Source organism: Cygnus olor, chromosome 15, assembly GCF_009769625.2.
Source record: "Cygnus olor isolate bCygOlo1 chromosome 15, bCygOlo1.pri.v2, whole genome shotgun sequence".
NCBI lineage: Eukaryota > Metazoa > Chordata > Aves > Anseriformes > Anatidae > Cygnus > Cygnus olor.
This window is the reverse complement of record NC_049183.1, coordinates 17696274-17723367: the sequence shown is the minus strand read 5'-3', so window position 1 is coordinate 17723367 and position 27094 is coordinate 17696274. Positions and strand designations below refer to the sequence as shown.

Genomic DNA, 27094 nt, shown 5'->3' with positions numbered 1-27094 from the left:
TTAACTATTGCACATTCAGTCCCTGTGCCATGCCCTACCCAACACACTACCCCAAGTCCATGAAACTGCCGGATGCTTGGGTGCCTTGGGGGCGGAGTGAGGTCTCTGCACCTCCTGTCCTGCAGCCCAGCAGCAGCAGTCCCTGCCTGAGGCTCTGCTTGAAGCTGCGCAAGACATGGGGAGAAGGGGACATGGGGAGACAGGTACCCAAACACAGCACCTGTCCATCTGGGCTATGGGAAACAGTTGCCTGTTTTGCCTGCACTCCATATTTAGTGTCTGTCTGTAACCCTTCTTCAGAACTGTCACTTCAGATAGCTTTTGTAAGTTAGGCTGTTGTTTCAGAGTAATGCATACTCAGACTCAGGCAAGACTTGTCTTTGACTACACCGATCGTCAAGTTTGTACATAGAGAGAGCTGTCCTGAAAGGCACAGGATGCTCCGAACTGTCTGGGTTGATAAAGCAAATTCCTGAGGGAGCTAGGACAGCCCACTGAAGCAAATCTGGGACAGAAATTCAGGAGATATCCACCACATACAGACAGGAGAACAAATGCTCTGCTGCTGACACTTGGTCAAACAGTGTTAGTGCCGGAGGGGAAGACGGAAAGAAGATAACCACCTGACGGAGGGCAGGGAGGGCACTGTGGCAGGTAATATCCCTTTCCTTGCTACAGCACAAATTCATCCACAGTGCAGAATGAGCACTTCCAGACTCCCCTGGCTGTTCAGCACAGGCCATTCTTCCTGGGCATTGCAGGACCATTAATGGGGACTGTAGGGGCAATTTAGCAGGCCCAGCTAGTGGTTGGAGCAGATACATGCAAATTTCCTGCTCTCAAACACATGTAGTGGACATGCGTCTTAGTTACTTATTTGCAAGGTGTATTCATGTTCCATAACACGGATGTATTCTCTTTGTGGAGGTGATCTATAATGCATCAGAAAGGAACATATTTGGAGAGAGAGAGAGGGAGAGAGTGCCTCTGTCACTCCTGACTTCTCACACTCCTGTTTTACAAAGCAAGTCTGAGAGATTTACAGTCAAACAAAAGGTGGACGTGACCCTTTGTAAATAGTAACACTTAAAATTCCTGCTGATCTGAAGGTGAAGGCTGAGCAGGTGCTGCATGCAACAGCTGTTGCCCTCCTGAGATCATGGGTTTTAATTCACTTTCATTTATGTAATCTGTTCCCCGTTTGCTGGTGTGGCACTAAAATGCACTCAGCTCCCATGGACCAAATGAGTTCCTGTTTGCAGCTCTCACTGCTCATCTTCAGCTCATCCTTGTACAGCATGGAACAGACTGTGTTACTCATGAGCATAGGGTTTCATCTACAGCATCAGGCTTCTTAGTTTTGGTAGAAGGAGAAAGCTGTGTGCTCTCACGTTTATTCTTAGAGCAAGCAGAGAAAGGATATGCTCTAATAGCATTTAGATGCTGTCTCCAGTGTCCATGGTTTGTCCAAAGGGTCAGTGAAAGAGTGGTACAAGCCCATATTTCATGGAAACACTGCAAGATGGCTCTTGCTCACTGGGCTAGAACTCTGACCCCTGTCTTCTGGACCTCCATCCTTTACAAGAATTATGTTTCCCTGGACATATCCAGAAAGACATAGATGAAGCTGAGATAAACAATATTTCTATAGTCTTTGGCACTTCTTTGCATAGTGAAGTTAACCAATGTAGTTTATTAAATATCTTACAGCTCTTCTCTGGTCATGATTATCTATAGTTCGTAATATACTTTCACTATGATTATACTAGGGGGGAACTGGTAGGGTTTGCTGCAGCAAGTTCCTTCAGCTGCCCAAAGCCCAGTCCAGAGTTTGGTGTTTAAAATGCTTCTACAGTACAGACACATCCTTTAAGCCTCGAGAAAGAAATGTGTATTGTGGTGTTGACTTTTTTTTTTTTTTTCCTTCAAAAAATGACATTTTGAAGTAGGGTAAATCTACTACTTTTCCACATTTTTTCAGAGAGAGATTTCATCTGGCTAGCATACATGCTTTCCATGAGAAACTGTTTATGAGCTCCTGAGTCACTCGTCTACTCTTCGTGATGTAACAATAGTAGATCTGGAGGAATGACCAAGGTTAGGTTTATAGTCTCAATTCAGATGTACTGCCAAGTTATTCAGTGATTCGTTTTGTTAGTGCCTGAGCCAAAGGACAATCCATCTCAGTGATGTCCTTAAGATTATACCTATATACCATTTGCCCAATAAGGCATACACCTGCTGCTCCAATCCCAGAAGAAATCCGTGTTTCATTTCAGAGATGACAATTCGTTGCTCTTCCTCCTTTTGCCATTCTTGTGAAGACAAACTCTTTGGGGTGTGTGGGAAGAAATGTCGAAGGATTATGGAAAAACCTTGTCCACTTCAACTGCCACACCCTGTTCAATTATGAATGGTAAATCAGCTGTAGGTCATGGTCATCTAGGTTTAAGTGATCAATATATATTAATGGGATAAGACATATTCTTTGTTGCCCTCCAAGTAACTGACCTAGACTTCTGCAGTCCCAGTGGAAGGTGTAAGATGTGACCATACTATTACTGTCTTTGCTGAGTGAATGCAAAACTGTAGCTCAGCTCCTTGCTCACAGCCAGTTATCTATCCTGGCACTTGTATAATTATAATACATGCTTTATTGCTTGTCAATATTTTAACCTTTCTGACACATTATCCCCTAGGGCAACTGAGCAACCTTAATAATATAGCTGATAATTATCCTCCACAAGAATAAAGTTATCACTAGGGTCCTGTATAAATCACAAGGAAAAGATGACAGATTTCACTGGCTGGTCATCACAGAAATGGGAAGAGGCACAGATTGTGACAGCTTAATGGGGAAGGTAATAAAACCAACAGTAAAGTCATTTATAATATAAGCAATGATTCTTAGGCCCTTCTATTTGTTTTCATGCTAATAGAAGATAAATGTCAGATTAGGAACAAGACCTGAAATTTCTGTTTAAAATATTTGGGAAATGTCATTAAATATCAGCAATTCACAGTTCAAGAAGTGGCAGCATGGGTCTTAATTACCTGCATACGGTCCCTGGAAACAAAGTGGGCATAATATCATTTGCTTCCCTGTTTCCTGGGGACTGCCATGAGTAATGTTTCTGCAGTGCTGAGAGTGCCAGGGCCCCATGCAGACTGTGCCTGCAGGCAGCCACTGTTCCTCACTTCTGGAAGGAGCAGGGTGTTGAGCAGTGCCTGTGCAGGAGGAGAGTGGGATGGAGAGTCTGCGAGGATCCTGAACTGGGTACATCACATCACGGCTGTTTTGTCAGGATGCATGTTTCACAAGGAACCCAAGTGGTCATCATAAACAAACAAAAGTCTTCATTGCAGGTATGAAAAAGCTCTGCAGCAGTAATGAAGTTGTGACAAAGGGGAGGGTGCATTGTAGCATATATGTAGGCATAATACGCACTCTATAGAAATACATTGTTAAGTTCCATGGCAGTATCACTGGCTAGTCATTTGGGGTGCACATTGTGAAAAGGCACATGTGCTGCCCTTAGCATTTATACTCCACATTTACAAAAGGTTTGGGATTGAGAGCTGTAGAAATATATAGAAAAAAAGAAGTATCCTGAGGAGCGGCAGAATCTGAGACTCCCTGTGTGAGACCATGAGAGTTGGAAAAGCAGGGTAACAGCCGAAGGAGAAGCAGAAGTAGGAGGCTACCTTCCCACTTCTCCTGGGGAAGAGCCTGGGTGGCTTGGGGATGGTTTGTTGCTGGGCCAGGAGGTTCCCTGGCCACTGTCCCGTGTCGTGCAGGTGCTGGGGAGCTAGATCAGATCGGGACTGGCATGGTGCTCCCCGGCAAGAAAGTGGTGGTGCTGTCTGGGCGCTGCTCCCTGAGTGCCAGCTCCCAGCAAAGCCGAGGCAGTTGTGGCTGGGAGCAGCAGGAGCAGCTCTGCCCAGCACACAGCTGGGCCTGGGCTGCACGGGCTTCAGATGCTCTGTTCAGCACTCGTCTCAGTGCAGGGATTAATCTGAGGATATCTCTGGGACTCTGGTGGTGGCTGGGGAAGGGATGTGGAAAGGAGAATGATGGAAGTCACGTGTGTGTCTGTGCTTAACATTCTCGGTGCATTCCTTCGCTTGCACTTCTCACAGATATGCGCTTTGAGGTCTGAGCCCTGGTGCCTCTAATCTAGTGAGCACCTTATTGATCAAATCTTGCCATTTGATCTCTTGAGCTGTCTAGTGTTGCAAAAAAGGGGTAAATTGTTCCTTATACTTTAAAGCAATTAGAATGTTTTTAGTGCATGTAGCCCCATATGATAAATACTGAGGCACAGCTGGGATGAGAATAACAAAAAGATGAGGGATAATTAACAGCTGGAACACTACAAACCAGTTCCCCAGCCCAAGCCCCAGAGGGATGTGATACATTCATCATGTCGCTCTCTGGGCTGATGCTACAGCTCAGGGGTGTGAGGTATTGAATTACAGTCTCTAGAAAATATTGTTTGGGGAATGTTGAGGAGAGCTGGTAAACAATGTACTGGAAGGTGACAGATAGGTTTGCAGCTTCATATAGTGCTTTCACAACAAAAAGAGCCTTCCGGGGTTTTCCCATCACTGCCCTGCCTGTCAGAACCGGAAGGCAGCAGGCTGTCTGCCAGGACTTGTGGGGAAGTCCAACCCAGCAGCCGGTGAGCTTGCTTAGTTCTGATAGGTGTTGTCTTTAAATGATTATTTTATTACAGAGCACAACACTAACAATGGCTGATGAATCTCAAACTTAACAAAGCACCATCTGTGATTCAGCTGTTGTAGAAAATGTATAGAAAGCTCTCTGCACTGGCTTTGGACAGCCTGGACTCCCCTTCTAGGCTCTCCTGTCCTCAGTGTGGTGTTATGGGGAATGCCACAGAGAGTCCTAGCTCAGAGCTGCTGTCTGCATGATCTGGACATAGCCAGCAATCTCCCATGTGCTCCTAGTGAGAGAAGCATCACAGCCACATAGAGGTGGGGATGGTGGAGGCAACCAGGATTTGCTTTCTAAAATGTTTTCCTTTCTATCTCCCTTCTTTATGGGGAATCATTCAGAAGAATTTGATCTAGGAGGACAGTTCACTCCTATAAATCTGCCAAAAAGTCATGGCAGTGTCGCTCTGAGTCAAGTTCTTGGTTTGCTGCATTGCTGTCTACCTCTACAGCATCCTGCATAACCTTACCGCCAGCCCCGCCATGCACTGCCCACGTGTGAATCACTCAGTATAGTGCATGTCAAGGTAAATAAGGGTGAATACTAGATTCTCTCTCAAATTCCTCTGGCAGCTTCACTGAAGTTCAAACAAGTTTCAAATAAGTGTTTCGTTATTTAAATGAGTGACTCCCACAGACACTATAATGAGTGGTGTCTGTGCACAGGGGGTGAACAGGAGGTTGATAGCCAGATTTTCTCTATATGTTGATGAAAGGGTGAGTTTTGAGGTGGTTTGCTACTTGTTAAAACAAACAAACAAACAAATAAAAAACAACAACAAAAAAACCACCAACACCACCACGAACAAAAATACCAAGAACCTCAGAGAGAAACAGTGTCTCAGGAGAACTGTTTACCCGGTAAAATCTACCCACTGCAGTATGTTTCTCCTAGAGGAATTTTCCTGCACATGTAGTGAACAGTCCCAACAGTACTGGAGCATATGATGCCTACTTGGCTGTCTGGTGCAGATGATATCTGCACAAGATGGGGGACTTTATTCATCTGCGTTTGTGCATTCAGCTCCATACTATTGTGCCCATTTCAGCTCCCAGCAGCTCAGCAGCATCTGGAAAGCACTGGTATACGTGGTCATTTTTAAATGCTTAAAAGAGAGGTGGACTCTTCTGTTAGCCCTAATAAAGGTACTGATCACAGAATCATAGAATATCCCGAGTTGGAAGGGACCCACAAAGATCATTGAGTCCAACTCCTGGGTCCAACACCCAGAAAATCAGACCATATGTCAGACAGTGTTATCCAAATGCTTCTTGAACTCTGGCATGCTTGGTGCTATGACTACTTCCCTGGGGAGCCTGTTCCAGGGCCCGACCACCTTCTTGGTGAAGAACTTTTTCTTGATACCCAGCCTGAACTGCCCCCGTCACAACTTCAAGCCATTCCCTTGGGTCCTATTGCTGGTCACCAGAGAGGAGAGATCAGCGCCTGCCTTTCCGCTCTCCCTTTGAGGAATAAAAGGGAGATCCCTCAAGTCAGCTGGCTTATGAAGGAAGGGAGCTGGAGGTAAAAGAAAAAATGTGAGGAAGTGAACTCCAATGTTTTTTTGTTCAAGAAAAAAATAGTTTTCCATATCCCAATTTTTCAAGCAATAAAAACTATGCATCTGAACAGCAAAGACAGGTCTGCTCTGGGTATTTGCATGTGGAAGTGTAGAACACATATTTCTTTAATTCTGTTCTTGGAGGTTTCTGGTTAGGGAGAAAACCTCCAAGTGCTGCCTGCACTGGATCTGCAGGAGTCCTGGACACAAGTGGAAGCCATGGGCTCCTCTTAGCTGCTTGTGGTATGGTCTTCTGTTTCGCCCTTTCCTCCTGCACCCCCAGGGTTTGCCCAGGCTGTTTGGATCCTGGGACCCGCTCTGCCCTGACCAAGGTCAGCTCAGCTGCATCTCCACAGGGCATGCATGGAAATCAGCTGTGCAGAGAGCTGGGCTGGTCGGAGCCTTCCGGACTAGTGAGGGGCTGGATGAACACTCTGCATGCGTGCTTCTGGAAGAGCAGTGAGGTTACCTTTGCCTGCTGAGGAAGGCTGAGCTCATCCAGCAGACTTTATTGAAGCAGAGCAGCTGTGTGTTGTTTTCTTGGCAAAGCTGTGGATGTAGAGGCTGCTGGTAGGTGCATCTCTTGTGAGCACAGCTGAGTCAGAAGCAAGAATACCCAAAGCTGAAAAAATGAATGTCTCACTTTCTGATAGCCCGGTCCTTTCCCAGCCTGCACTGCTGCTCAGCATGCAGTTTCCAGGGTTCTCATGGCATGAGGAGCAAGCAGCACAGTGCAGGGTCCACTTGTCCATGCTGGCCTGTGGCTGTAGGGGAGAAGTCTGTGCTCAAGAGCCAGCTCGCCCTTGCACACATGGTGCCTGAGCAGAGGGCAGCCAGAGCAGTTTTAGAAGGGCTACGGCAGGATGCCTGCTTCACCTCCAACCTGGATCTGGCTAAACTGGCAGCTTTTATGTTCTTTGTTCCTGTTCCAGAGAGACACTGTGATTACAGGACAGACATAAAGTCACAGAATCACTGTCAAAACCTAAAGTAAAGAATTCATCTCATAAAAAATGTGTCAGCCAAACAAACAGAAGAGTTATAACTTTCCATTCTCCCTTTCTGGACCCAAGGGGAAAGCGTGCTGTTACAGCACATGCCTGAGGAGCTGACAGTGGCCAAAGAGGAGCATTTCTTTGCCCCTGGAGAGGCCCTTTCAGAGTTATTAGTCATAAGTTTCTATTTAATGTACTGATTAGGGCCAAGACTTGTAGACAGACACTGGCTGTGCATGTGAATTGACTTAAGCATTATTATGTATGACCACTGTCAGCTCTGTTCCCCAGGAAGATTGATACACAGAATGAATCTTCTCTAGCTGTTTCTGAAAAGATTCACGGCACTGCAGTGAAAGTGGCTTCCAGTGGGAACCTCTGTGTACTGATATCAGCATATATTTTATTCCCCTTGACTACAAGGACTGGTTAGGTTATGAGCCTCCCACTGAAACAGGCTGCACACAATTGCCAGATAATTGGTTCTTTTCCTTGTAGGCTGATGGAGTTATGTTTCACCCTTGACTCCCTCAAAAGCAGCAGTCACAGCACCATGGGTTGCTTCTCTCTCATCCAGCTGTGCTCACTGGTTTTCCTGTACACCTGGCATGGGCAGATGGGATGTCCCAAGAACAGAGGGCAGAGAGCAGCTGCTGGGCATGGTTTAAACCCTAGGTTTGCTGCGTGAGTAAGCAGTGGGACTGCAGGACTGCACAAGTTTGTAGAGTACTGGTCCAGGCAGGCAGACTGGAGATCATGCAGCAGACTGCGCTGCAGAGTGATGCTGAAAAGAGGCTGCTGTAGCAGATGTTGCAGCCCAGCTGTCCTACCTTTGCCCCTGGACCCACATAGTACTTTCCTTCTGTGGCATGTTACAGCTGCTGCTCGAACAGCTGCTGTGGTGTCCAAACTGATGACCAGAGACATGACTTGGGCTAATCTGGTCTGCTGATCCTTGGAAGGCAGTTTTGAGACTGAAAGCAGGCCTTGTCTGTTTACAAATGGAGGTTAAATGGGCATGTAATGAGAGGATGCTCAATGTCCAGGTTACTCAGAGACTAAAAGCTCAGGGAGACCATGTTAGGAGAGAGCTCCTGTCTCCTTTGAGTGTGTCAGGTTTCCATACCTCACATAAAGGTCTCTGTAACAGGAAGGGGGAGAAAGGAGCAGGGAGAGAGACTCCTCAGCGGACATTTGGAAAGCTTTCAGTGCTCTGTTGTTGGCATTTAATTAATAGATTGTCTGTAACCCTTCAGCAGAGAGGTGTCTTCTCCTGCAATCTTGTCAAAATAGACTGCTTTAAATAAATCAAGAATTAATAATGTTCCTTAATATTAAAGGTCACCACAAAAATACAACTGAATGGGAATCCACCTGGAAGATTAGCAACAAGGGATTTTAAAAGAACTAAAAGAACAGAAAAATGGTGTTAACCAGCGCAAGAGAAATCCTCAGTTCACTGTGGCATTGATAGAAGTGTGAAAATGGGGGCCCAAGCTCCATCACCAGTGGATCTCTGTTCCTGTGAAATTCTCCTGAGTGGCAGAGACTACTTCTCCCCAAGACCAAGTGCTCCAGCTGTGTTTGGAGGGACATCTTTGCACCTGGCAGGAGACCATGCCACCAGGACACATCCTCCTGGGCTCTGAGGGGCATGCTGTGCAGTAAAGGAGCCAGGTGATCATCATGCCTGGTGGTTAGTGTCCTATCAGGAGGGCTGGGGAGTGTGACTGAAATCAAGGCTGGAGCAGGTTCTCCAGCAAGAGGTGAGCTGTGAGCCAAGGCTTCCCAAGGTTCCTCCATAATGATGCTGCCTGATAGCATCTGTCTGCCACCAGCAGCTTGGCAATAGTCCTTTCTGTGCCCTTCTCCATCTCGTGTCCTCACCTCTGCCCACCACAGCACCTGTAAGGCTCTGGGGCAGCGTGGGTGTTCACTCTTGTATTTCTTGCACACTGCAGTTGTCCCTTCAGGTGGACTGACTTGAGTCACAGCCAACTTCCCTTCTATCTGCATGCCCTCTGAGGACCTGATCAGACACTGCACACTCAGCAGCCCTCCTGAGAGCATGCAAAGGGATTGCCCAGCAGGCAGGATGAGCAGAGCAGTTCAGGTTTCTGCATGCTCTGTCATATGGTCCAGACTACTGGAAAATCACCTGAAATGGATGCTGGAGGACTTGTTTGCTCCAGGAAGTGAGCAGTCAGGCTATTCCTAGGGATCCGCAGCATGTGGCTGCCCGAGACTGCTGGGACAGAGCACACAAGGTCACCTGAAACTGGCCGTGAGACACTGGCCTCAGGGGCAGGAGCATGAGGCTTGGCAGTATGGGGTGTCCCAGGGTGGGCTTTCCTCTCTCCTCACTCTGTTACAGTCCTGTTGCAGGATAGTGTGGGCAGGACCCTCCATGACTCCTTTTCTTCCAAGCCTGCCTCTTTCCCTTTTGGATATGCATTGACATGCACGGCCGGGGAGGGAAGTCCTGTAGCTTGAAGTCAGCACCACCAGGACTCAGCTATTCCGAGAGGCTGGTGCTTCAGGGCAGGACAGCGTGTGCTAGGAGCTGGTGCAGGTAGAGGTGAGGGTCTGCCCTCCAGGAGACCGAGGCAAATGGGCTTGTGGGGATGCTGGGATGCTTCATTCAATCTATTGGCTATTGGATGGGCAGAGCTCTGCATTTCTTGGGAAAGAGAGAGATAAAACCATCAAACCAACAGTAAGACTTCTTCCAGGATTGTTGCAGTGGGTTAAGTTCTTTCATTAAATTATATGTAGCTGAGGATTTTCTGAGAAAGGAAAGACAAATAGGAGGTAGAGTTTCTGAAAGACTCATTTGTCTTGTTCATCTTTTCATAATCCCATTAATACTTAGAGCATGTTTTCTGCTCTGTGTTTGATAGAGTATCAAAAATGATGTCAACTTGCTTTTCTGGAGACTTTATCATTTATCCATCTAGAAACACCAGAAAACCTTACATTGTCCCCACAGTTTACCTTCCATGTGGTCATACAGAGAGAGGATCACTTGACCTCTGCTGTCCTGTAACTTGACAATCATTACAATGCAGTCACCTGTATTTTGCCAGATGGAGATATCTGTAGTCATGAACTCAAGGTTAGGCAAGTGCTCCCTATGGGGGATCACTGGAAAACAGAGATTTGTGTGTGTGTGGCAATAATAGAGAAGCTCATTTTATTCCAGTAAGGATCTTTCAACCACAATCAATTTCACATGCTATCATAAATAATAGAGGTCAGCAGAGCACTGTGAGTGCTTCAGCAAGCTCTGTTGACAATGTTAAAATGCAATAAGCAGCAGAGAGATACAGCTCTGCATGAGTGAGCGTACATTAATACTTGGTTAGAGAGTGTCTGATTGGCAAACCTAGTTCTTTCAGGACTTTTCTGATGGAAAATGCTTCATATTTCTGTAGCTTTGGTAATTAGGGTGGATCATCTAATTTCCTGGTCACCCTGTGTCCTGTACCAGCACAGTTCATCTCCTAGGTCCGTGTAGCGGGAGAGGCAGTGTACTGTTGCCACACACGCTGTGCGTCTGGAGTCTGCCCTCACTTCCCAGGAATTAATGCTTCATACCTGTGCATATCTTTTTTTTTAAGCCTAGATGCTTTAACTAAATCAATGTGCATTCTGTAAGTGGTCAAATCTGAGGCAACAGTAAAGCCCAAAGCAATTAGAGCAGTACACAGAATCACAGTTCCCAAATTCCATTTCAGCTGCCCCTCGATATGATCTTTCCTGGCTAGGCATTGCTCACATTCACTTGTAGAAAAATGAATTTCAATTCCAGTTTTCCTACTTGTCTCTTTCAGGTGCTAAATCTAATTAGATGTTATTTAAATATCTCAAGTGTTAGCCTTGTATCAGGGCTTATGGGCTGTGATCAAGTAGCCTTTTATATTTCCCTTTGATATGCACTATCTACTGAGTAACTTTAGTCTTTCACTGCACAGCAGGTCTTGTAGAGGTGAAATAATACTTACAGCTGTGCTCTGAACCCCTTTTGGTTTTTAAATAACTTGTAGAAGGCTCTGCCTCTGCTCCCTGGAGACTTGCTGTATCCTCGGCCCTGCTGGCAGTATTTATGCCTGCTGGAGGTGTCGCCCCAAAACGTGGCAGGCACTGTAAATGCTGAAGAGCCACTCAAAAGTATCCCTGCTAAGACCTCTTCCTTGTGCTGCTGGTATGCAGTGCTCCAGAGTGTAAAACATGGAAATAATTAAGTAGATTAATTAGCTAATGTTTGCACAGGAGCTGGAAAATATAAAGCACTATATAATTGCTAAGTACAGCAGATTAATTAGTTAATGTTTACACAGTGCTTTGTAAATGTAAAAGCAGCATAGCAGTGCCAAGTGTTATTATTAATTAAGTTTTCACTATTTGTGAGATTCATTACAAGCAACAGCAATGTCAAGCGCTTAGTCTCCAGTTTTGCTGACTGCACCCTGCTTCACAAGCTCCCTGGGGTAATGATGCACTGATCTCACCATGGTTCTGGGGGACAGCAGCAGGGTGTGAGCTGGCTGCGCCTGTCTTTGGAGGCTGCTACCTCCTGACTGCTGCTGGAAGAGGATGGGGCTGCAGAGAGAGAGAGTGACATGGTCATGACTGTGAAAGGAAACACAGGCAGGGCTGACTGTGGAGCTGAGGTTTGAAATTGCCCATTGCTGGGCCTCACCTTGCATCGCTGTGGGTACGTTGTTGGGAGCTGGTCTCTCTGAAGCCCATCTCCTGCACCTGCAGCATGTGATGTGGGAAGGAGCCCTCATCTATTGCTGCTCTCTTGGTCCTAGGGCACTGGCACTGAACTGCACAAGGGTAGGCACCTTCCTCTCCTTTTCAGCCCCAGAGCAGAGCACAACTACTGTTGTCACCCTGTTGAGTCTTTTCTCCTCACCGGACTGCTTATTCCAGTTCCTCTCTCTCATCCACACCAGGGTTTAAGGGTCTTTCAAACAGAAATGAAAAAGCACATCCATAAGAACTGACTTCTTCAAGGCGTTGGATTCTCTTTGCTCCCTGAAAAGGACAGTTCAGGCACGGACACGCCATCAGGTACTGTGATCTGAACAGGAGGGCTGGTGTGAAGTTGTTCCTGTGCCAGCCCCTTAAAGAAAATGTAAGTGAGGCACTGAGAAGGGTTGTTATCCACCAGTCAGTTTTAGATGCCATGGTAGCAAGGGTGAGGAGAACTGACCTCCTATTGCACATGCTCTTCTATGACTTTCCAGGTCACAAACCAGAAGTAACAAGCACAATGGCAGTGCTATGTGATATAGAGGCATTTATCGTGTCATTCAGTGTGAACAGCTTACTTAGAGCATGGAGCAAATCACAGTGAACTGATGACCTGAACAGAAGATCCCTGAACAATCTTAGCTGGCAGTTCTAGGGGAACAGAATGCTTTGCATCATGTCAGAGTCTATTACTCATTCTTTGCCTCCTCCAAAAAGTCATCTGGATGTTGTTAAGGCTGGTTAGCACAGTGATGCACTGGGTTCATCAGCATCCTGGTTTGGACACTCAGAGAGGGCATGTTGTTGGGGCAGTGGGGAGCAGGAGGGTGGGGGCATAGTGGCGCCAGACTTGCAGCAGACTCCACTGACTGCAAAGTAGTCCCATTGCAGCTCTCATGCTTGTTACCTGGAAAACCACGTGAGCACCTTCTCTGGGACTCCAGAAAACCCTGCTTTTGTCTGGTATTCTAGGGAGGTTTGTGTATGCATTTTGGCTATTTGGGCATGGAAGACTTATTACCTGAAGCAGTCAGGCATATTAAACTCATGTTGCTCTGTCAGCGGGTCCAACATGAAACCAGCAATTGATGACTTGTTTGTCTTTTTTAGATATCTGTGGCAACTGTTAAGAAGGGCACACGTAGATTCTGCCTTGGGTATCACTTAGATGTGGTATTTCCTGTGTGAATTTGCAGTATGTGAAAACCTTTAATACATATATTTCCTGTGGACCAATGTGAATAGTTTGAAGAAGGATGAAAGATACCCTAGAAACTCTGATAACCTCTTTATTTATGTACAGTTTACTGCAATAGGAAATCCATACCACCCCCTGTGACTGATAAATACTGCAAAGAATTAAAAGCTGCCTTTCATCATTCCAGTTCTTTACTGTTTTGTCCGTGGTGTTCAAACCCAATTCTGAAGTTCCTGTATTGTGCATTGAACAACTGCTGCAGAAATTCTTATTTTTTTTAAACAGCAGAGGAAGCAATTCACTAGCCATTACATCATTTAAAAGTGTTTTTTTCTTCTTTATTTCCTTTTTTTTTCCCTATTCACCTGTCCTCTACAAATGCCTGCTATTTACTGCAATATCGAAGGATTTTTTTAAAGCCTGACAGGCTTGTGAGCTTGCCACAAAACCACTTCCAGCAAGAATGTGGCAACCTCAGTGTTCTCCTACTCTACAAAAGAGCAGGGAGATACGTAACTAACTCTATTTACTAGCAGGTAGAATCTTCTCTAGTGTGTATATTTATTTGTGTAAATAATGAGAACGAGATTTTCTATGCTTGTTCAACAAGTTAATTCAGTTTGAATTCTCTCTCCCAGACATATGCTCCTGCACTGTTTGTAATGCTCTGGGTCAGTAAGCAGGAGGCACTCATCTTCCCAGGCTAATGAACTGGGAGGGGGGACAAGTCACTTGTCACTGTCTGCTGGATACCTTCTCACAGACACTGCAAACCTGATGCTTTTCTGCAGAAGCACCTGGGAGAGTGTTTGTTAATTGCATGCAATTTTTAATGGGGTGGAGTGGTGTGCAGGCCAGGAGACATGGTGAAAGTGGAGCTTGGAGCGTGGAGCCAGCAGCCAGGTAATGGAAACACTCTAGAGGAGAAGGCCCAGGGCTGTGTTATATCAGCCAACTGCCATGTGAGTGCAGGAGCACAAAACCAAGGAAGTAGAAACTGGCCTTAAATGAACAGGAAATTTAGAGCCTCCCAAGGCTTACCACCCATCCTGCTCCATTCCCAGTACACTCTGATCATCTCCCTTGCCATGTGCTGTGCTAGTTCTCATGTGTAAGACTACAGTTCTCTGCAGAGCAAGGCATAGAGAGACCCTGGGGTGCTGCAGGTCAGCAGATGGAACCTTGGTTTTCTGTTCCTCTGGAAGCTGTGCTGCCATTGTTCCAGCTTGCTCCCTCCCAGCACTGCATTCCCAGACATCGCTGTGTATGCAGTGGCATGCCAAAAGCCATTCCTGGCTTTCAGTTGGTGATGTTCTGCGTGATGAATGGTAGAGGGAACAACGTTACTTTGCTGAACATGTGAAGAACATTTCACATGCAGGCAACACTAAGTAAATCTTGTGCTGCAGGGACATCGTCTGATCCCACACCGGTATGTCCTTCCCTTGCGGGCTGTGCCAATGCCAATGCATGCAGCCTTGTGGGAGAAGGCACAAGGACATGCTGCATCCCTGGGAGATCCATGTCCAATGGGTGCTGGCAGCTCTGGGAGCTAAGGCAGCCAGGCAGGCTGCTGAAATGACATTGCCTTTGACAAATACATTACTGATTTCTTCATCTGTCATAGAGCAGTGCCTCGACCATCTGCTGTCACTTAGCACTTGGAGATGAGCTTCCCAGTCCTTTCCGCTACTTCTGTTCATCTTTCTTTTTGCACTTCAGTCTTTGCAGAGAATAGAAATGTGTGAAGAACTGGAGGCTTATGGGAAGGAAACTGGAAGGGAATGCGGTCCTTCCCTGACTGGCATCCAGCACCTCACAGCTGGCATTGGTGTATTCCTCTCTGCAGCCCATCCCCTGCCTTGCACCTGGGAGTTGTGTGGGTGTGTGCCCAGGGGCTAAGGGCAAGCATCCGAAAGGAGCTTACTCCATGTACTGAGAAAATAGGGCTTTCTTCAGCTGCTCTTTTAGATGCGAGGAGGGCTGCGGCTTGTGGCAGGTGCAGGCAGACATCCTCGCCATATAATGGCCTGTGCTTGCATATTGACGCTGTGCTTGCAGAACCATGATGTTTGCAATCCGTCAACACCTCTGTGGAAATTGGGCTTTGTGAAATAGCCAGGAGGTGAAAGCACAGAATTTGCCAATTTACCATATCTTTGATTTATTCCAACAATTTCTTCCTCAAATTCAATGACAAAGATGTACAAGAGGTCCGAAGCAGCTGCACTTTGGTAGGAAGGGAAGAAGAGTGCCAGGCACGGCGAGGCACAGAGCAGACAGGCAATCCGGTTGCAGTGAGGATGTTCTGTAGCATCTGGTTGCCAGGCAAGAGGGAATGTCTTTAAGGAACATCTTTATTAGGGTACACTACTTAGCATCAAAGAAATGTCAGGGCTGCTCTATTCTGAGTCCCTGCCTAAGGCACTAAACTAGCCTGTCATTCAGCAGTCTGAGTACAAGCCAGAAGAACCACTGGCAGAGTCCTGGAAAGATTTATTTTTCCACATTTAATTGGCCTTTTTGCTTTGTAAACATAAAGGTTGAAGCTTAAGCTCTGACAGCTCCAGTAGCCTTTTTCTTATCTCCTTAAAAAAAAAAAGACATTCAGCTTGTTAGATTTTTCTTTTACTGCAGACCAAAGTCTCACAAAATCTGCACTTTTTTTTTTTTTTTTTTTTTTTTAAGATCATTGAAGCATTTCAATACTCACTTTGGGAAAAACCCTTCAGCTCACAAAAAGACAAAAGCTGGAGCCTGAAGAGCCAAGACCTTTCCCCACAGTAATGCAGGATAAAAATGCTTGCCCAAAAGAGGCAAAGCAAGCAATCAGAATTACACCTTTTCACCAGGAGCAGATTAAGCTTTTCTGCTCCTGTTGTCTTTCTAGAAAGAAATGCAAAGACCAAGGACATGAGAAAAAGAAAAGCAAACATTAAAAAGCAAAACTGAATGTATCACACCAGCCTGAAAACTTCCCGAGTTTAGTTCCTTCTCTGAAATTGGCTCCCTGCACTGGAAGAAAGTCCTCCCTGAGGTGGTGGGGCTGCAGACTGTGCTGTCCAGCAGACAGCATGTGTGCTCCTCTGTGAGCACTGTGACTGTGCAAGCACTTGTCCAGGGTCAGGGCCTTGAGGGGTGCTCTGTTTGCGGTTACTCATAGGTACAGAGATGCATGGCCTGGATTTCAACAGCAGAAAAGTGTTCGTGGAGCTACAGATCTTGAAGCAAGTTTCTCAGTTTTCAAGGAGGGGCAGCCTGTTCTACCCAAACATGAAAGCAGAGCTGTCACCTCATCACCGCCATCTCCCCTGAGCTGCCTCCTGGCCTGGGCTCTGCTTCCCTCCTTCTGCATGCAGGAGATGGGGAGCAGGGACCAGCCCTGCCTCTGGCTCCAGCCTGGAGCCCGGCTCCGCACCCTGTGCTGTGCAGATGCTGCGCATCCTCCTTCATGTACCCAGCCTCAACTGCACTCAGCTGCTTTTGGCTTACAGAGTTGTTTTGATTAAGAAACAAGTGACAGTGTGGTCAATATCAAGTCTTGCATTTCATACCCTAAGCACAAATGCAGTCTTCAAGAGTAGAAGCTTTAACAGTCCCTGGGTCTGGGCCAGGTGAAGAGGGTTTTATCCTACCTGTCCTCCCTGGTACTCTTTACCATTTGCCGTGGGTTCTTGTGGGATGTTCTGTGACCCCGGAGTTAACCCATCATGTTAATCAAATGCAGCATGCTTTATCTTTTGATAAGGACAAGCTGTGTTGTGTTATGCCTAAAAGTAGGTCTTGATTTCTGTGTTAGTGCCTTCACAATTATCTTAAAAAGTCAAGACCAATGCAGGATCCGATTTGTAATTTTGCTGATAGGATACTGTAGGTGTGATCTGGCACCGATTATTTTATGGTGTGTCTGTGTTGCTGCACTTTTCTGTGTGCTAAAGATGACTGAAACAAAGCCTTTTCAGAAACAATTGAAGTTTTTTACATATAGAACAGGAATGTAGAAAAAAACCCTTGAAACACATTTTGGGCAAATCCCGTTGTTCTTATTGCAAGCTTGAAATAACAAATAGGAGGGAAAAGCTTCAGGAGAATCTGTTTATCACAGATCCTTCATCTCCCCATCATCATCAATAAGGAAACAACATTGATTGGCAAAGTCTAATTACCGTTTACTGTGCAGAACTGAGCACAAGTAGAGCTGTGCTTTGTGGTGCTTGAGGAATATCTGTCACCGCTGTTACAGTGAATATGTCTCTGTTAAGTTTTTCACCTTATCTTCCAATTTGTCGAAAATTGAATGTTGATGCTATTGAGGTGGGGCTTTCAACAAAGTATTGAGAGAGGACAGCTATGCAGCAGAACAATTCGTCTTTCTGCTTTCTACAACATCCTCATCCATGGGTATCATAGTCCCAAGGCCCCATGTTTTTTTTAACAGTCACATATTTCCTCATCTTCTTTCTTCATCCATGTCAGTCAGCTGGTCATGTTCCAAAAGACTCGCCTGGTCCCTCCTCTTGAGGCTGACAGTGATGGCTTGCTGCAGCACACAGGGAATGCAGATGGCTTGTTACTGTTTCTGAAGATTTACCATCTGCCTCTGGACATGCGTAGCCCAAAGATGAGTCTGGTGTTCTTGACTTTCATTTTTTTAGGCTGCTGAGTAGTTTGTCCATGCAAAATCTTTTGATGTTTCTTCATGCAGACAGTTAGGGACTACTGGTTTGGGTGCATAGAGCATAAGTGGATGTGTGCTCCCTTGTGACTGTCAATTGGCTGAAAATTCAGACAGGTTGGTGAGGATGAGACTGTCTCTCATTGCTGACTGATTTAAAAAGTAGCATCTCCTTGGGTTCAAATGTATCTTCTGTGTTTATCTCCTTCCAGAGCCTTGTTACCCCAGGAACATCTGTTCACCCAACATCCATTAGCAATGTAAATTCTTCAGGCATACTGAGGAATTGATCTGAGATCAGTTCTCTTTGAGCAGAGATGTAACTCTGTGATGAATTTGTCACTTCTTTATTGAGCTAAATAGCAAATAGCAAGAACCAAAGCACTACTACTAATTATGGTGACATCCTTCTTGGAGTCAAGCAGACCAGCAACCTAACTGACCTTTACTGACCATGAGCTGTCAGTATCCCTATTCACAGATCATCTTACATACTTCCCTGTAGATTAAGCTCTTCTATCCACTGTATATTTTAGTTGCTGTGCTTTGTGGTTCAGTTCCCATCTCTGTTGTTGTCTTTAGTTTGCTACGTGTAGACATAGTTGGCTGCTTCCCGGCCTATGCATTTTCTGTATCCTTTAATAGTGGATATGAATTTAAACAGAGGTGTACAGGAGCAATGAGAGGATCCTTGTGTAGATGCTTCCTGGTTTTCAGTGGACCATGTGACTCCCCATTAATTAGCCTTGTTTTGGCTGCCTGCTCTTGTTGTATTTCTCCCTCAGCCCGTCAGATACTTCATTTCTCTCTTGCAAGATGCTCAGCTGATAAGCATCTTAGTTCTTTGCCAGACAATGTGTGTACTTGTTAGCTGCCAGCCAGCTGATTGTGATTAGACTGTAGTTTTGATAGTTATTTCCTGTCTTTCAAGCCTGAACAGATGGCATGCTACTCCCAGTGCAAGCTTTGACTTTCATAATACTTTGTGGCTTGGCCAAATGGCAGTTGCATAGTCTACACATGTGAAGCTTCTCAAGGGGATTCTTGCACAGGAAGAGGAGCAACTGTGTCCTTTGAGGACCCTCCAAAGTTAGTGTCCGCTTCAGAGGAGTGCTAAGATTGTCTTGTTTATTGGGTGCTGTCCTCCAAATTGCAGTTCTGTCCCCCAGCTTGTAAGTCTGTTCCTGATATGCTTTCAGTATCATGTTTAGGCTCTGTATGTTAGAGGACAAGTAGTGTTATATCTGATAAGAAATGCTACTTTTGCATTTTACACTATAGGATCTAAACACATACACTAGATGTTTGCAGGACAGATGACCACAAGACCTTTGTAAGAACCAGACAAGGACGTCTTCATCTATCATGAAGAGAAGAATCATTTTATGTTTGCTAACAAATGCTAGATTATGGTGCCTGTCTGTGTGGAATTAGCAAGGGATGAAAGTTGGTTGTGAACAAAAGGGCAAAGGAATGGGAAATCTGGAGGGATTCCGAGGTCTTCTTGTTGGGATGTTTTTCAGTTCTACCATATCTGGTTTTCACATCAATCTGTGTTTGACCTGCAGCACTGAGTGGATCTCTATCTATTGTACGAAGTAATGTGACTGGGCACCTTCTGTCACTGCTGTATATGGGACTTGCATCATCCTCAACCATACCTGCCTGGCTGAGGATGCTGAGGAAGTGGGGAGGACATGGTGGGTGATGGAACTGTCAGGAGGGGGCTCTTCTTGATTGCTTAGTTGGCTTGGGAAACATCCTGTCTGCTAAGCTTAGATCCTTATAATGAATGATCATCAAATGTGGCCACTGTCTGCCAAAAAATAGCAGTGCCTCTCCAGTATCTTGTCCTGTACAAAAACAGCTCATTCTTATGAAATAATAAACCCTCATCTCCTTGTTTCTTCCATTGCATGAGAACTGGCAGCATGCTCATGAGTCAATTTATTATCTAAATTTCATTTACTAACTGGGACCAAATTCTTTTCACATATAGTTGCCAAATACAAATGAGACTGGGCTTCAGAGCTCCCCAGGCACCACACAGCTTCCTTAGCCCATTTGTCCTTGTGTCAATGGCAGTGTCACTCTGCTAGTAATAAACCTCTAGCAGGATTGTTCCTGCTAGATGGGAGTGGGCTGCTGAGCCCAAGCTAATCAATGCTTACACAAGAGGAAGACCAGACTCACTGGGAGACCCACCTCTGCGCACTGTGTTGGGAGCAGTCTGCTCCAGCTTGGAGGGATGCATTACCAGCACTGGCAATCATTTATTCCAAACTGCCCAAGCAACAGAGAGAGAGGGAACAGCCTTAGAGCAGGCAACTTCTTTAGCACAGCCATCAGCCATGCCTTGTGCCCAATGCCAACAGACATATCTGTAATGAAAAAGCAATGGTAAAGAGTGATGCTCTTTGGGCTGTGTGCTGGGCCCAGCAAGGATTGTTCCAATTGCACACACTTCTCATGAGGGCTTTCCAATCTATCATTCCTGATTCAAGCATCAGCTCTGCCACGCCTTTCTCAGGAGAGGTTTTCACAGTCTGTGACCACTTGCTTATTCCTTCTCCTGCAGCATTCCCAGCCATGTCTTTCCCTGCCTTCCCCCTAGACATGGTGGAAGCCCCTCCTGGCACGGGGGTATCAGGAGGAATCAGGGTTACTGTGAGGCCTGGGAGCAGAGGCAGGATGCACTCTTGCTGTGGCAATGGGCTTGTGCTAGGCATTCATCCTGGGCATCCTGGTCTCTCAGTGTCCAGGCCTGTGGAGCCAACTGCCCATGCAGCCAGAGGCAGGCTGCTCAGGTCATTCACAGCTGAGGCTTGCTTCTCCTGGACAGTGTAGCCTGTTAAGCGCAGCACGTCATAAATATGGGCTGAAAAGGAGCTGCCAGTGTCCCCTCTGATTCTGGCTGCCCACATGAAGCAGAGTGGTGAGCCCTGCCAGAGATGCTCGGTGGATGCCTTGGGCATCGTGCTGGTAGCCCAGTGCCCACTGCAGCAGCGTGGATGGAGCTCATCCTCAGGGCAGGCCACACACTGGCCAGGACAGGCAGATCTCAGGTGGGGCTGAGGGAAGGGCTTTCTATCAGCATGTCCTCCATGTTTGGCAGGTCTAGACAGAATGCCCAGACTGCTCTCTTTCCCAAAGCTCTCCCGCTAGCTTTCCTGGTGGTAATTTTCCCTGGTTAGTGTCCTCTTCGCTCAGCACTGCCACCTGCTCCCCAGGGCAGCTGCTTGGGCACCTGCTCCTCTGTTATGTCCTGTGCCTACCTAAAATTCTCTGACAGGATAAAGCATCATTTCTAAAACAGACTGGCACTTGCTCCTCTTTGGAGCTCCACTTTGTCTGCAAAGACAGTCACTGTTCCAGAACATACTGGTGCCTCTCAGCAGAGGCTTTGTCAAGAGGCAAACAGGCATGTTTGCTTTTGAATTCTCTGGACAGGGCCAGTCTCCTGACAGTGTTTGCTTCCTCTTCATACCTGCCTCCAGGTTTAATGGTTTCTCCCAAACAAGAAAAATAACAATAAAGATAGTTCTTTTAAAATGGGTTATCTGAGAGTACAGATTGTCAAACTTTATGCTGCTGGATAAATCAAACTAACTGCTGAGAGTTAATTCATCTGACCATAAAGTGCATTCAATAAGTGTAAAACAAAACTAATTGGTTCTCTTCCATACAAATTTAATCATACTATAAAATGTGGTCAATGCAAATAAAGAGCATTGAGTAGGTTAAGTGTCAAGAATATATAAAGGAAAAAATGGCTTGTGCTCATTCTTATAGGAATTGAAAATGGGATGGGTTTCTACCTCTGTCCTTATCATCTCAGAATTCAGCCCTGGTCTGAACTTACCGAGTGCTGGTGTCTCTGCTTTTTCTCTGCTGCTGTGTTTCAGAAGCAACTTTTCCCTCGGTCTTTGTAGTTGTTTCTGTTTTCTCATAGGTTGAAGCTGTTGTTGGAATGATACAAGACGCTTGTGTACACTATACGCTTACACACACCAACCAGATGAAACACAGTTAGCAAAATGCAGACCAAGTGCCCTTGTCTGTGCAGCTTCTCCTATGGCAAAGGTGACAATTGGCAGTTCCAAGAGGCGCAGAGATGGAGCCTCTCCCAGAGCTAGCTGATCCTTGGCCTGGGGTCGTGCAAATCACCAAGACTTCTGCTGGCTGGGCTCTGCTGCACACACCCCTCCAGCCTTCTCTTCCCACTAGGGAACTGTGGCACTACTGGGGACCTGGGATCATTGCCCACACAGGCCCCCTTCTCTGGGCTCTCCTAACTCTCCTGTTCCCGTAATAACCCCTGCTGCTAAATTCTCTAGAAGAGCTGAATTCGTAGCCAGCCCTGCCAGGTCTCCTTAGGGGGCTGAAGCACTTCCCAGAGCTCTCTGACTTCTTTGGTATGGAGCAAAACTTCAGCTGAGCATGGGAAGGAGCACTGTGCCATCTCCTGGGGCTCACCTAGGGTGCACTGTACGTGTTGATCCTCTTCAGTTGAAGTGCAATTGCCAAGGCAGCCATCTGGTGAGGTGAGAGGAGGCTGCCAGAACAAGAGCTACAACTCTGCCACCACATCACGACAGTGGTTCAAGGCAAATTAGATGCAATCAGCCAAACTGAAACCTTTTAAATTAATCTTTTGAAAGACCTGCTGTGGGAGGCTGACATAGACGGTAGTTATGGTGATGGCTGGAGAGTGGCTGGGGTTGCGGCAGTTGCTGCTCATTCAGAGAACAGATAAATCCCTCAGACATGCAGGTTGCCAAGAGCTGACATCTTTTGTAAACAGCATCTCTCATTTTCCCCCCAGGGATGTCCAGCTTGGACAAGACATGGAGGAAAGCAGAGAGGAGAGAGGGAAAGGAAAGGAGTAGCATGAGATATCTGTGAAATTCAAGGAAGCAGTTTCCAGCATGGAGGGGTTCCTGCTGTGAAAATTGTCAGAACCAGAGTGGAAGAGACAAATTCCAAAGCTGGAAGTAAGGACAAAGAACTATTGTATCAGTCCTCCCAGCCCAGGCCTCTTCACCAGGCTTCCTGGGGTTTCAGGGAACATGCTCAGAAAGATAGGAACTGCTGCCACTCTGCACACAGCCTCCCTCACCATTTTGGCTTCTGAGTCAGGAGTGTAAGAACAACATGCAGGAAACTTGTGGTAATAAATGGTGCAGTGAACCCCAGCTGTGCTGAGATCCTCCAGGGTAGGCATGCAGTATGTGTGCATGGGGTGGAGGCAGCCCTCCACATGGAGTTGTGTTTTTTTAACCAAGGACCCATCCTCCTGCCCTGCAGATGGGGTGTTTGTGGGCAGGATCCTTGGAGGAAGTGCTTGGCTTGAATTTGGCTTCCAGTTCACTAGTGCAGCACCCTCATGGAAGCCTGTGAGATCCCAGAAGAGGTGGGAAATGGAAAGGCTGGGGTGGGAGTGGAGATGACAGCAGCCAGGGACTGCTTTCTCACACAAGAGTCCCTCTGGGGATGCAGAAGTGCTCTGCAGTGTCACATTCAGCACCCTTAACCCAGGGTTGGCAGTGCCACTGGCTAGTCTCTCACTGTCCTGAACATCAGCTGCTGCCCCGGAGTTTCCAGGAAAAACACAATTGAGAGCCCCTCGCTACACTGGAGAACCTGGCGAACCAGCTTCCCCTCACTTCCTTCTCCCTCCTCCCAAAATTTTGAAATTAAGTTCTAGTATCTCATAAAACATCATGTTCATATCATAATTTCAGTGTGCAGAGACACCATACAAGGGCCAGGATGCATACAAATTGCTGCTCTCAATCTTCAGCTACAATAAGGAAACTTCAGATGCTGACAGTTTACTTGATAAATACCTAATATAGCTTAAATAATTATTTAATGCAGACAAATGGAAAAAGAGAGCATCTGTATGGTGTGTTGTAATAACCTACAGCTTGCAACTTGTTGGGCAGTAGCAGCAGCAGCTCTAAAAAAGGGCTCTAACTATGGCCTGGGAAGGAGGGCTCAGGCTGAGGATTTGCTATGGGAGCACCCTGCTAGGAGCTAATGGATGTTGGGTGACAGACTAATGAGGGATGAGAACCCTCTGTGAGCTGAATTAGTACTGCACTGGTGACCTAGGTGGCGTGAATGTGTGCTTCATCCTGCTGCTTGCCCAACACTGGCTGTGGGGCTGAGTGCTAGTGCTGTGGGACAAGCATAGCCCAAGGTGGGCTGGTGCATCTGGGGGCTGGCCGGGGGCTGGGACATGTTTTCAGTAGCTTCATCCAGGCAGAAGCAGCATTCATCCTAGCATGCAGGCACAGAGGTTTGGTGGTGACCGTAGCCTGGAGGGAAGTATAGAAGAGCAGTACGAAGCAAATGACTCCTTGTAAGGTGGACGAACTCCCAGTACCCGGGACATTGCTCTACCAGCAGCAAAGCATGTTCCCTTCCGGAGCTGCATGTGCACCACGTTCCCAGGCTAATTTTGTGGGCTTCATGAGTGCGACTCTCAGACTTTATCTCCTTTGAGCTCCATGGTCAATGGTTGTTTATAGGTTTTTGCTTTGCTTTATATGCTCAGTGGTATTTCAGAAAGCGCGCTGATCTCCTCCATGAGCTCTCTAACAGATTACAAGGGCCACACTTGATTGAGCTCCTGGTGTTCTGCCGTGTCAGCCTTCCAGAAACAGAGGGCTGTGGATATGTGCCTTTGCATAGCAGAGGATAAACACTGTGGCAGAGATGGAAGATAAGTGGCAATAAAAAGTAAAACATGGAGGGCCTGCCCTTTAAAATGTATTAGGTGATTTACAAATAAAGCTGTGTATTTTTAGGATATATGTGGAATTGTTCAGCCTGTAACCCTTAAGGAATCTGACCTTGAAGAGAAGAAATACAGCTGTGACCAGCCTTCAAAATGTTCTGGAAACAGAAAGGACAAGCATTCTTGCTTATTATTTCAGCAGTAGGTGAGCCTTGTTCGGTTGGTGTGGTTTGGGAAGCAACTCACTCTCCAGGACTCTACTAGCTATCAGATAACCTCAGTGTGCAATCGGAGGCAGAGAACTTGGCAGAAAAAATACCAAGTTTTTGGTGAGATTTCCAGGGGTCCTTAGCTCCTGGAGATCAGGACAGTCTCCGCTAGGTTGCTTTGTGTTCTGGTCCCAGGCAGATATGCTCTGGTGGTAAGAAAATGAGAGAAACAGAGGCACGAGGCCTGGTTCCGAATATGTAACTTGGCACTTGTGTTCTGTAAAGCTCTGCTGTCTCATCTTGCCTGTTTGGGCCCTCTCTGGTCCCCACTGGCAAATGCTGCTGTGCAGGTGTGTGCAGTGCAAGCAAGGCTCCTTCCTTCACCAATCATTTTGGCAGAGGGTCTTCTAGGACAAGGGGGGCCCGGGCTGTGTCTTACCTTCCCTCCAAGGGCATTTGAACATATATGTGTCAGGCGCCCTAACTGTGGTAGCAGCCTGCTTGGAGTGAGATGGGCTTTTCTTTGCTTTGTTGCCTTCTGCTGAAGTAGCTCTGTATTTCTGAAGGATGAGTAGCATCCTCCCAGCCTGTATTTTCTGGACAATGTGAAAAATATTGGGCCTACTGATTCCTTTAAGGGTAATGAATGAGTGGAGACAGCTGTAAAGTGAGTCTAGGAATCTGAGCTGTAAACTTCTCATTTTAAATTTGTTCTTAGAGAAAACACAGATGATTCTCTGTGTGGAAGAATAACCGCTAATGATCCCTGCATGTGCTGGTGGTCTGGGTTGTTGATGCAGGGAGACAGAATCTCCATGTGCTCTGGGCTCTGGAAGAGAAAATGTAAACAATCTCCAGTTTAATGTCTGACCAAGGAGATGTAAATCAAATGTATGTTGAAGCCTTTTAAATGTTTTGACATTTTCCAATTCATCAAGGTCTTTAATTGTATTTTGAGTGAGTTGTTCTATATGTAAATACGAGTTAACATTGAAAGTGTTTATAGCCAAATTGTCTGTTTATGCAAATTGTGTTGCAAGATCACAGAGTTTCTATTGCAGGAAAAAAGTCTCTTTTATTTTATTTAATGCTAGAAATGTTTCCTGTGGCTGCTGCGGTTTTCACAGACAATGTTGCTCTTCCACGCTGTCAGAGCATGGTGGAGAGTGCCAGCCTCTGTGGGAGGGCAGTTACATCAGCAGGGAGAAGAGCCAGGCTTGGGGCATCACAACTGGTCCAACTGCTCATGCAGCAGGACTCACTCCCTGAAGCCAGTCTCTTGTGGTCGTGTCAGTACCTTGTTTCTGCCTGCCTGGGGGCTTTGGTACCTTCCATGGACCTTGGGAAATGTGATGGCTTACTCCAGTAGGCTCCAGTGAGCCTGTCAGAGGTGCCTGGCATGCTGCAGACACCAGCCAGGCTTGCCTCTGCCTCCGTGCCCCCAGCTTGGGCCCAGGCACAGCCTCAGAGCAGTATTGTGTTCAGGAGAGGACCTGTGTGCTGGTGGACGGGGCTCTGTGGGATTTCTCTATCTGGCTTATGCGTTAATTTGAGATTCTGGTGCAGAAGGCAACAGGCATTAAAAACTGCTCCTGATGGGTGAAAAATGAAGATTAATCAACATGCTTCTCCTGCATAAGCTGTGCCTAAGCAGTAATCAAGATCATCACCTATAGATAAATCTCATCCTGCCATCATACAGAAAAGGAGCAGTTACTGTAGGCTCTGCCTCCAAGTTTTTAATCATAGTGGAACACATGCAAATTAATGGCTCACCCATGATAAGAATCAATAGTGCTGGAGTGTTTGCAAACTGCAACTCAGATACGAGATGTATCTGATACATAGCCTAGGGAGTACAGTTCGCATCGGATGCAAGCGTCCCTGTATGGACTGCATGGATTCTTTTGTTGAATCTTGCAGCCTCTGGAGGAAGCCTCTGTGCCCTAGGACCACACTTCCTTTCTCCTGGATTTTTTCAGTCAAACAAGATTATGCCTTTGTGTTTGCTTAATGTCAGTGTTCCTTGGGGAATACTGTAGAGTAATAGCGAGCTGCACAGCCTGAAGTTGGGCTCCTGTATTATTTCTTCATTAATATTTGTTGTTCATAAATATATATTCACTCCTATTTATCACAAGAACACCAATTACCAACCATAAATTCTAACTGCGGGGAATATTTCAGTCCAGTTTTATTAAGAAGTGATTTT

General features: G+C 46.3%; 2 long non-coding RNA genes across 3 annotated transcripts in view; both read left to right on the top strand.

The window, feature by feature from the left end:
* Positions 1–27094, top strand: part of LOC121078729 — a 92037-nt gene that overhangs the window by 47827 nt on the left and 17116 nt on the right. The window lies entirely within an intron of this gene.
* Positions 532–25885, top strand: LOC121078731. Its single transcript, XR_005824710.1, has 3 exons — positions 532–654; positions 21881–22472; positions 22754–25885. It is a non-coding gene; the product is annotated as an uncharacterized LOC121078731 (long non-coding RNA).